The sequence below is a fragment of the Capra hircus genome, chromosome 2, assembly GCF_001704415.2.
Source record: "Capra hircus breed San Clemente chromosome 2, ASM170441v1, whole genome shotgun sequence".
NCBI lineage: Eukaryota > Metazoa > Chordata > Mammalia > Artiodactyla > Bovidae > Capra > Capra hircus.
This window is the reverse complement of record NC_030809.1, coordinates 228914-239090: the sequence shown is the minus strand read 5'-3', so window position 1 is coordinate 239090 and position 10177 is coordinate 228914. Positions and strand designations below refer to the sequence as shown.

General features: G+C 56.6%; 1 long non-coding RNA gene across 1 annotated transcript; it reads left to right on the top strand.

Annotated features, from left to right (window-relative positions):
• Positions 3182-9866, top strand: LOC108637009. The gene is made up of 3 exons (XR_001918740.1): positions 3182-5222; positions 5778-5936; positions 9670-9866. It is a non-coding gene; the product is annotated as an uncharacterized LOC108637009 (long non-coding RNA).

Genomic DNA, 10177 nt, shown 5'->3' with positions numbered 1-10177 from the left:
CCTGGCTGTGCTCTGGTGGGGCGGGGTGCTCTGGGGGAGCTGTCCCTGGCTGTGCTCTGGTGGGGGCGGGGTGCTCTGGGGGAGCTGTCCCCGGCTGTGCTCTGGTGGGGGCGGGGTGCTCTGGGGGAGCTGTCCCCGGCGCCTCCGGTGGCTGCCAGCACCCTGTGGCTCGTGGTGGCATCGCTCCTGGCTCTGCTTCTGTGGTTACGTTGCCTTTGTGTGTGTCTGTCTGATCTCCCTCTTATAAGGATGCGTGTGGTTGCATTTGGGGCCCAGGGAGATAATCTCCCCACCCCATATCTTCCATTTAAATCCCTTCTGCCAAGAACCCTCCGTCCCTGCCTTTGTCTGATAAGACAGCATCCCCAGGTTCTAAGAATTGGGACGTGGGTGCCTTCTGGGAGGGCATTTCTCAGCCAGTGGAGCGGCCGTGTGTGCTTCAGGCAAGGCCTGACCCAGTGGCTCAGTGAGGTCAGTGACAGCCCAGCTTTTTCCCTTCCTCTGCTCTGCTGTGCTCAGGCTTCCTCCTGAGACTTTCAGGGGCTTCTTCATTTACATCCCACATTGAAGAAGAGAACTGCCTTCATCCGACCATTCCCTGTCAAACTCCCAGGAACCTGGTTGGGTCACAAGGCTTCCTCTGGGCTGATCACCGTGGCCAGAGTTGGTGTGTGCTAATAGACCTCCCCTAAGCCGTATGCTTTTCTCTGGAACCAGGTTAGTTTCTCTGGAGCCCTATGGATCCCCACGTAGAATCACATGGCTGCTGCAAAGGAGGGGTGGCTGCTAGGGAGGCCAACGTTCACTGGAACCCAAGCCAGCCAGGGAGTGGAAGGACCTTGGAGGTGTGAGCACGCCTGAGCAGCTGGGAGCATCCTTCGTCTCTAAGGAGGAGGGCACGGGGAGAGAAGGCAGGGGGGGTCTGTCCGAGAGGGCGAAGGTGGGCAGAGGGCTGAGGCTCAGACCCATGGAGTGGGCTTCAGGAACAACTTCCTAACACGAGATGGTGTGGGGAGCACAGAGCGTACAGGCTAAGGAGACAGACATGAGTTCTGGTTCATACGTTCAGAGCCAGGGTGGTTTTTTGAGGTGCTGTGTGGCATCTTAGCTCCCCAACCAGGGAAAGAACCCGTGCCCTCTGCACTGGGGGAGCGGAGTCTTAACCCCTGGACCACCGGGGAAGTCCCCTGTGTGATTCTTAAACATAGAGCTTTTACTCTGGAATAACTTTTAAGCTTACAGAAAATTTGCAGGCCTGTACAAGGACTGATGCTGAAGCTGAAACTCCAGTACTTTGGCCACCTCATGTGAAGAGTTGACTCATTGGAAAAGACCCTGATGCTGGGAGGGACTGGGGGCAGGAGGAGAAGGGGATGACTGAGGATGAGATGGCTGGATGGCATCACCAACTCAATGGACATGAGTTTGGGTGAACTCTGGGTGTTGATGATGGACAGGGAGGCCTGGCATGCTGCGATTCATGGGGTCGCAAAGAGTCGGACACGACTGAGCGACTGAGCTGAACTGAACAGTGAGTTCTGGACACTCCTTGGCCGGTTTGCCTAAGGGTAACATCCTACATGACCAGGGAACAGTTGTTAAAACTAAGAAACCAACATTGGTGTGTGACTGTTAACTGAACGCGAGGTTTTATTTCAATCTCAGCAATTTCTCCACTGACGTCCTTTTTTTTTTCTCGGCTCCTGTAACCAATCCAGGGTCCCACACCATATGCGGTCATCGCGCCTCCTTAGACTCCTCTGATCTACGGCAGCTTCTTAATGTTCCCTTATTTTTCATGGTCTTGCCAGTGTTGAGGAGTTCAGTGTTTTGTTAGACTGTCCCTCCGTTGGGGCTTGTACGGTGCTTTGCTCATGGCCGGGCAGGGCCGCGGGTTCAGGGAGCAGGCCGCAGGGCGAAGCGCCCTTGCCGTGTCCGGGAGGCGCGTGACGACCTCGGGACTTCTCACTGGCCCCGGTCACCATGACTGCACGGCTGAGCTGGCGTCTGCCGGGCTCTTCCACTGTGGAGCCACTATTTTCTCCTCCTCATACTCTGTTATTTGAAGCAAGTGGAGCCCACGCTCGAATGGGGAGAAGACATGCCCCACCCTCTGGAAGCTGCATCTACAGATATCATTTTGAATTCTTCCCTAAGGAAGACTTTTCCTCCCCTCTCCCATTCATTTCCATCAGCATGGACCCATGCCTTTGTTTTATCTTTGGGTTATAACTCAGTACTAAGTCATTTATTTCGCTGCTCAAATTGCTCCAGTTTGGGCCACTGGGAACTCTTTCAGACGAGCTTCTGTGTCTGGTCCCTCATCCTTTTGGCTTTGTTTGTTTGTTTGAGCATTTCCGTACTTTCTGGTACAGCACGATGCTCCAGGCTCATCTCCTATCTTCCCTTTCAGAAGAGAATCGGCCGTTTCTCTGAGGCCCGTGATCCCTTTTTATTAGAGTGTGGTAGTCAGAAACTAAGGCCTGGGTACTCATGGCTATTGTGGCGTCACTGTTTCTAGGCCCTCTCATTAGACAGAGGTAGGAAAAATTATTTCTATATATGTAGATATTACATACATTATATCATGTATGTTATATATGTATAGAATATATATGCATGTATATTATATATGTATACACACATACAAATAAAATGTGATTTTAGGCAGACGCATAAGGGCTCTAAATCTCAGCTCCTGCCTCTGCAAAATGGGTTTGATAATGATAACACCTACTTCATGGAGACACTGTGAAATGAAGTATGTACAGTTGACAGTGTCTGGTCCCTAACGAAGCTGCAAAAAAAGGCGGCTTCTACAGTATCAGAACTGCACAGCTAAACCATGGGAGCCCTTGCAAGGTGGTGAAATCTCTGTTTCTCGAGGATTTGAGGAACGCAGAAAGTCCAGAAGCGAGATTCCCGGCTCAGCGAAGACCATGTGGCCCCTCTGCTTCTCCCAGCGCTGAGTCTGCATGGAAAGAGCCGTGTCGCCCGTGGAGAGGCGCGGGCTGGGAAGCAGAGGGAGCAAGCCCACGTCACTCTGCCCTCCCTGGCACACCTGGATTCTGGCTGACACCCGATACTGGGCCAGGCTGCGGGGGGCTGGGGTGGGGGCGGCCCTCCGGGGGGGGTCTGTGCTGCCAGGCAGGGAGACGGGCTCACCCATGGGGTGGCTTCGGGGGCTGCATCTGGCATCCTGGGGGCACCCCTCTCTCTGTCCAGTAGGCTCTGCCCTGGAATCTGGCCTTGGCTGAGGACCCAGAGCCCTGCCTGTACTTGCTGCAGGGGCAGAGGGCGGTGGGCAGGCGCGTCTTGGGCCGTCTGCTGGCCAGTCCCCAAGCCAGGGGCCTCCAGGGGCTCCTCTCCAAGGCTTCCCACCCGGGGCCCTGCTGTCCTCTCCCCTCCCAGTAATTCCCGGAAAACAGCCCATTGTTTGGAAGACTTGAACCTGAAGTGAGTGGAGAAAGACACTTACTCAGTTGTTCGTTGTTAGGGCACAGTGAGGTTTCAGGGTGAACCAGGAGTCGCAGTTTCAGCCCAGCAAGCCCTTGCCCTCAGCGCAGTCAGCGTGCAGCCCCCGCCAGCGGGGGGACGGTCTCCTTCATTCCCTCCCTACCTCCCCCCCTTCCCTCTCTTCTCTGTCTCTCTGCTTTTTTTAAAAGTGGATTTTAACTTGTTGAAGTCTGTTTAGAATAATTTTATCACACTTCATTTACTTCCAGCCACACCACGTGGTTCAGTGGGCCTTGGGTCCAGACACCCAGCGGTGAGCGTGCAGAGTCCTGACTGCTGGACCTCCGGGGACGCCCTCCCTGCGCTTCTCCCTGACCCCTTCCTTCTCTCTCTCACCCAAGGCTCCTGTGGGCCAGGGGAGTGGGAGTGGGGCTTGGACGCATCCTTGGATGGCATCCTATCCCTAACGGGGTAGACAGACAAGTGAACAGTCGAAATGCAAGGGCTCCGGGACAGTTCTGCGCCTAGGCAAGCTTGTTTCTGTTGGCAGCGTGTAAACTGGCACAACTGCTTTGGAAAAGAGTTTGACTGCATCTTCTAAAGCCAAGTACATGCCCACCCTCTGACCCAGCGACTTCACTTCTTTCTTTGCATATACACCCAACAGAAAGGTGTACACATGTGCCCCAAAAGACAGGAACTGTTCCTAGCAGTACCGGTCATTAACTGACAAAAATACCAGAAATTACCCAAATGCTCATCAATGGTGAAATAAATTATGGTCTGTTCACAGGCGGGGAAGGCTGTCCAGTGATGCGAATAAACCACCTGCAGTTCTGCATAGGGAGAGAGGGAAGCCGGACACAAGAGAGGACTGCTTGGATGATTGCATTTGCATGAAGTGCAGAAGCAGGGAAAACTAGCTGAGGGGTAGAGGTCAGGGCGGAGATGCCCTGGGGCGGGACTAGTGTCTCGCCTGGGAGGAGTCTGATGATGCTGTTTACCCAGGCCGTGCATCTGGGGACAATCCACTGAGGTCTGAGTACTTTGTGCCTGTGAGTGAAACTTCAACAGAACCTTTACCCTGGTGGGAGGAGCCCTGCGACGTGGGTGGACAAATAAGGGAGCAGCCAGCTATTACAGGAGATCAAGGCAGGCTTCCTGGAGGTGGTGTCCCCCAAGCTACATCTTGAAAGATGAAACAGAGGGGGCGGGACAAGGACACAGCAAAGCAGAGACCCAGGATCTGCCCCTCTCTGGGAGTGAAGCTCTTTACTGTCACAAAGCGGAGTCAGTGACTTGAGTCCGTGACCTGACCTTGACTGTGGCCTGCTCCTGCTTTGCCTCCATGTGAGGAGGCCCGAGGGTCTGTCTTGCTCCAGTATTTTTCCTGGGTTTACGCGGAGGCTCGGCTTCTGATTCCAACAGAGCTTAGCTGTGAGCCAGGACCTCCCTTGGGGGAGGGATCTGTGTGGTTGGGAAGTGACCCTTTCTTTTCTGTTAAGGTTAATTAATTTATTTGCCTGCACCGGGTCTTTGCTGAGGCATGTGGGATCTTGTTCCCCATCCAGGGATTGAGCACAGGCCTAGCTGCCGGGCCCCCGAGAAGTTCCCAATCCTTTCTTCAAACAAAGGGAGTCTGGTAGGAAAGGCGTTGAGAATTGTAGAGTCCATCATGGAGGCAGGAATAGCAGGGCCTGGACCTGACCTTCTTTGAGCGCTTGCTGCGGGCCAGGGACAGCGGGGCACGCTGCCATCCAGCGACCGTGAGTATTTCCACAGCCACCTGACTCTGTGGGGTGATCGAAGAAGGGGAGGAGATGCTTTACAAACTGTGAAGCGCTGTGCCCTTGAACAACACCTAGAACACTCCAACACCTCTCTGAATGGCTGGGCGTCTCATGCGCCTGCTGGGGATAGTTTTGGGCTGGGGCATAGGATGGGGCTTCCCTGGTGGTCTAGTGGCTGAGACTCCGTGCTCTCAAGGCAGGAGGCCTGGGTATCCCTGGTCAGGGAACTAGATCCCACATGTCACAGCCAAGACCTGGCATAGCCAAATAAGTAAATATATGAAGTGAAGTGAAGTCGCTCAGTCGTGTCCGACTCTTTGCGACTGCCTGGGCTTTAGCCTACCAGGCTCCTCTGTCCATGGGATTTTCCAGGCAATAGTCCTGGAGTGGATTGCCATTGCCTTCTCCAGGGGATCTTCCCAACCCAGGGATCGAACCCGGGTCTCCTGCATTGTAGACAGACGCTTTACCGTCTGCGCCACCAGGGAAGTCCAAGCAAATACATATATATATATAAACCTGACCCTACAGGATGGCATGGATGGACGTGTCGCTAGAGGAGCGATGGAGTGCCACTCTTACTGACCACTCACCAGGCCCTGGGTTAAGGGCTGTGTCCGTCTTCATGTTGAGTGGGTATTGTTGATCCCATTCTACAGCGAAGAAGACTGACACTCAGAGGGGCAGCAGGTGAGTCCACACACGAGAGCCCCGTGCAGGCTCGCTGCCCTGGGCCCCTTTCTAGTCGGTCTTTAGATTACAAGCTCCTTCCCATCTGGGCCTCCACCCTGGCTGCTCGCTCCTGCTGGCATGCTCTCCCCTCGGATATTCAGGTCTGGCCCCTTCTTATTCCTCGGCTGTTGCTCTTCAGTTAAGTCGTGACCCCATGGACTGCAGCACACCAGGCCTCTCTGTCCATCACCAACTCCTGGAATTTGCTCAAACCCATGTCCATTGAGTCGGCGATGCCATCCAACCCCCTCATCCTCTGTCGTCCCCTTCTCTTCCCACCTTCAACCTTTCCCAGCATCAGGGTCTTTTCCAATGAGTCAGTTCCTTCAGGTGGCCAAAGGATTGGAGCTTCAGCTTCAGCATCAGTCCTTCCAAAGAATATTCAGGACTGATTTCCTTTAGAATGGACTGGTTGGATCTCCATGCAGTCCAAGGGACTCTCAAGAGTCTTCTCCAACACCACAGCTCAAAAGCATGAATTCTTTGGTGCTCAGCCTTCTTTATGGTCCAACTCTCAAAATGCCGCTGCCTCAGGAGACCTTCCGTGATCACCGTCACATATGCGGTCCCCCCACCTCCCCACTCGCCTGTTGGACTGTGGGGTCCACAGCGCCTGCACAAAGGAGACGCCCAGCAGAGCTGTGTCGAGGGGACTTGAACCCAGCTCCGTGCGACTCCCGAGTCTGCACCCCGCGCGTCCCCTCAGACCTGCTCTGCCCCTCAGTTCCCACGCCAGCCCCACTAGGGGCCACACGCTGGGAGCCTGGGTGAGGCTGCCCCACCCCAGCCTGGGTGAGGCTGCCCTGGGCACCGGAGACCAGCTCAGCCACTCCTGCCGCCCTGACCTGGATTTCAACCTAGGCTCAGCTGTCACTTCCTGTCCTGGAGTGACCCTTTCCCACTCCAGGGTCCTTCTCTCCGGGTTTCCGATGTCCTGCTAAGAGTATATTTCTGATACTCCTGGGAGAAAGAACAAGAGGAAAGGGGCTGAAACTGCAGCTGGAGGGACTCTGGTTAGACATAAAGTAGAACTTCCCAACTGTGGGAACTGTAACAAACACCTGGGCGGGTGGAGGAAGTGAAGTTATGGAATCTCCTCCCTTGAGCAGCGTGAAGAACAGGACGAGCAGTCACCAGCCTGGGTGGGGTGCAGGAGTACAGGCAGGGTGACCTCTGGGAGCCATGCTTAGGGCCGGGATCTGGTCAGGAAGGAGCGGAGGGGATCAGCTGTTAGCTCTGGCCTTCTAGATGCTGGCGCGGGTGTGGGAGAAGGTGCAGAAAGAGGCTGAAGGGGGCAGAGGCTGTGCCTGTTTATTTAAATATGGTGATAAAGGGAATTTTAAGGTGTTTTCGAGTTTCCAAAGCAGGGTGTGGGGAAGTGAGCCCTGTAGCTGGAGTCAGCAGACCGACCTGGGTCCTGTTGTGCCACTTAGAAGCCGTGATGCTCTAGGCAAGTTTCTTCCCCTTCTGAGCGCTAATTCCCTCCCCTGTTAAACTGGAACGATAATGCAGATTAAAGGCGGTGGCGCTTTGAAAAGGGGCTTTACGGAAAGTATTAAGATATATCAGGGTATGTGGCAGACTGGGCAAGGGTTATTAGGACAACAATTATGGTGCTTTTGTTTTCAATGCAAATTATGCCCCAGGCCTAAGGTCTTCTAATCCTCACAACAACTCTATTATTATTATCATCTTCTTGACCGTGTCCTGAGAACCCGGGCCCTCGACCGCGAGAGCACGCAGCCCTGACCACTAGCCTGCCAGGAAATTCCCACAGCAACCCTACTTTGTCGCCCATTTTACAGATGAGGAGCCTGAGGCTCATAGAGGTGACGCAAATTGTCTGAGGTCACATAACCAGCTGGAACCTGACTCAAGGCTTAAATCCCGTATGATTTCAGTCCGGTGTCCTGCACTTTCCCCTGCAGCCTATAACTGGCTGAGAAGGCATCTTACAGACTGTAAAGGATGAATATCGTCATCATATTATTTTTTAAAGTAATTGCGGTTCATTCGTCTCCTCCGGTGGGAGCAGCAGCTTCTGGTCCTGCCACTAGAGGGCAGCAGAGCCCGGGGGTCCTTCCACCTCGGTCCCGGCTTGAGCCCCCGACGCCTGGCTGTGTGTTGGGGGGGCGGGCCCAGGGCAGCGGCCGGCAGGGGCACGGGCGGGCACAGCCTTTGGGAGGTCGGAGCGCCCGCCCAGTCCTGACGGCTCGGAGAGGAAAAACCTGACAGCGGGACGGCGGCTGGCCGCGGCACCTCCTCCGGGTGCTGACCCTCCTGCGCCCTCCCCCTGCCGACTCCCGCCCCGGCCCTCCCCAGAAGCCCCGGAACCCAGGGCATCAGCCTCACAGGGCTCCCTTTGGACCGTCAGCTCCTGAAGACTTCAGGGGTCCCAGCGCGGGCCGAGCTCTCAGGAGTGCTTAAGGCTTACTGAATACACGTACGTGGGGGGTGTCCAAGCTGGACCCAGAGCCCCTTCCTTCTGAGACTGCCCGAAGGTGGACTGAAGGGGAAGGGAGTGTTCCTAAGACTGAAAGATGCTTATCCCCAGAGGACCTGGAGAGCGGGCCTAGGCCCTGGGATGTCCAAGTCTTTACACCAAGGTCTCGGCTCCACAATGGCATGGTAAAGTCTCCACCACGCACGCATGCCGCTAGGTTGCTTCTTTGCGTCCGACTCTTTGCGACCCCATGGACTGTAGCCCAGCAGGCTCCTCGGCCCACGAGAGTCTCCAGGCAAGAATACTGGAGAAGATTCCCACGCTCTCCTCCAGGGGATCTTCCCGACCCAGGGGTTGAACCCACGTCTCCAGCATTCGCAGTCGGGTTCCGCCAGCACCACCCGGGGAGCCCAGATCACGCCACTTCATCAGCATCGATTACCTCCTGAACAACCTCCTTAATTACCTCCTGGAACAACCTTCTGGGCAGATTCTGTATATACATTTCACATTTTTCAAAGGAGGCGACAGAGGCTCGGAGAGAAGAAGCAACTTGCCTGAGGTCACACAGCAAATAAGAGGCAGAGCCTCTTTGGACACAGGCCCGCCTGACCTCGGGCCTGCTCCCTGAAGCCTTCCGCTGCGACAGCCACCTCCTACCGGCTCTGCAGCGACGCCCCGCTCAGGGGGCCCATGCTCACCCACCAGCCGCCGTGGTCCTCACAGCGGCTCTGTGAGGGGCAGACTGGGATGGGAGTCAGCGCCCGCGGGGCCGGGGCTCGCGTGGCCTGGCGCTCCGCCTCCTCCCGGCTCCGCGTTCAGCGACGTGAAGCAGGCACCGGGAGCCACGCGGGTGCCTTCCAGAAGCCGCCCGCCCGCCTGTTCCCGGTCAGCGCCCCGCACGGAGCCGGCGGTCATCGGCCACCAGCAGGCCCCTTCTGAACGGGAGCGCCCCCTCTTAGAGAGGAGAGGGACATACCGAGGCGCCCGCGGGCCCTCTCTGCCCTGCGGCCAGGCGTCAGCCCCGCTGCCTGGCTGCGCCCCGCTCTCCCCCCGGGCTCATGCTCTGCCCGCTGTGGGGACGCTGCCCTCTGCAGCAGCGTGCCCCGATCCTCTTCCCCTCCTGGCGGTGACAAGTGCCAGGACTGCCTGCTGGGCCCCAGCTCTCCTGCTTTGGCCTGGGGGCTGGGGTGCTCTTGACCTCGCTTCTTTTACTGAAACGTGTATTTATTTGTTTGGCCTTCTCAGGTCTGAGTTGGCAGCGGGATCCTTCACTGGCATGTGGGCTCAGCTGCGCCAGGCCGGGTGGGACTCAGTTCCCCGACCAGGGATGGAACCCGAGTCTTCTGCATTGGAAGGTAGCTTCTCAACCCCTGGACCACCCCGCAAGTCCCTCCTGGCCCCTCTTCGTGACCGCGGGTGAAGCCTTGTGCCCAGTGGGTGGTGGGATGCCTCAAACCTGACTTTGATGCCCCTCCAGCTGTGACCCCGGCAGCACGGCATCAGTGGCCAACAAACAGGACTGGCAGCCGCCTGCAGGGTGGGGCAGCGCGGGGCTTCGCGGAAGGCTGGGGCAGAGGCGCCCTGGAGGCCGTATTGCTTGGCAGACCAGGGCTGGGTGGCACTGGTCACCAAGGGCCCCTAGACTCAGTCCTGCAGCCACTCTGGCTGCTGGGTCCGGAGGGTTTGGGGTCCCAGCTGGTAGGCAGAGCTCCCGGAAGTGCGGACAACGGCGGGCTGGGAGGAGCACAGGGCC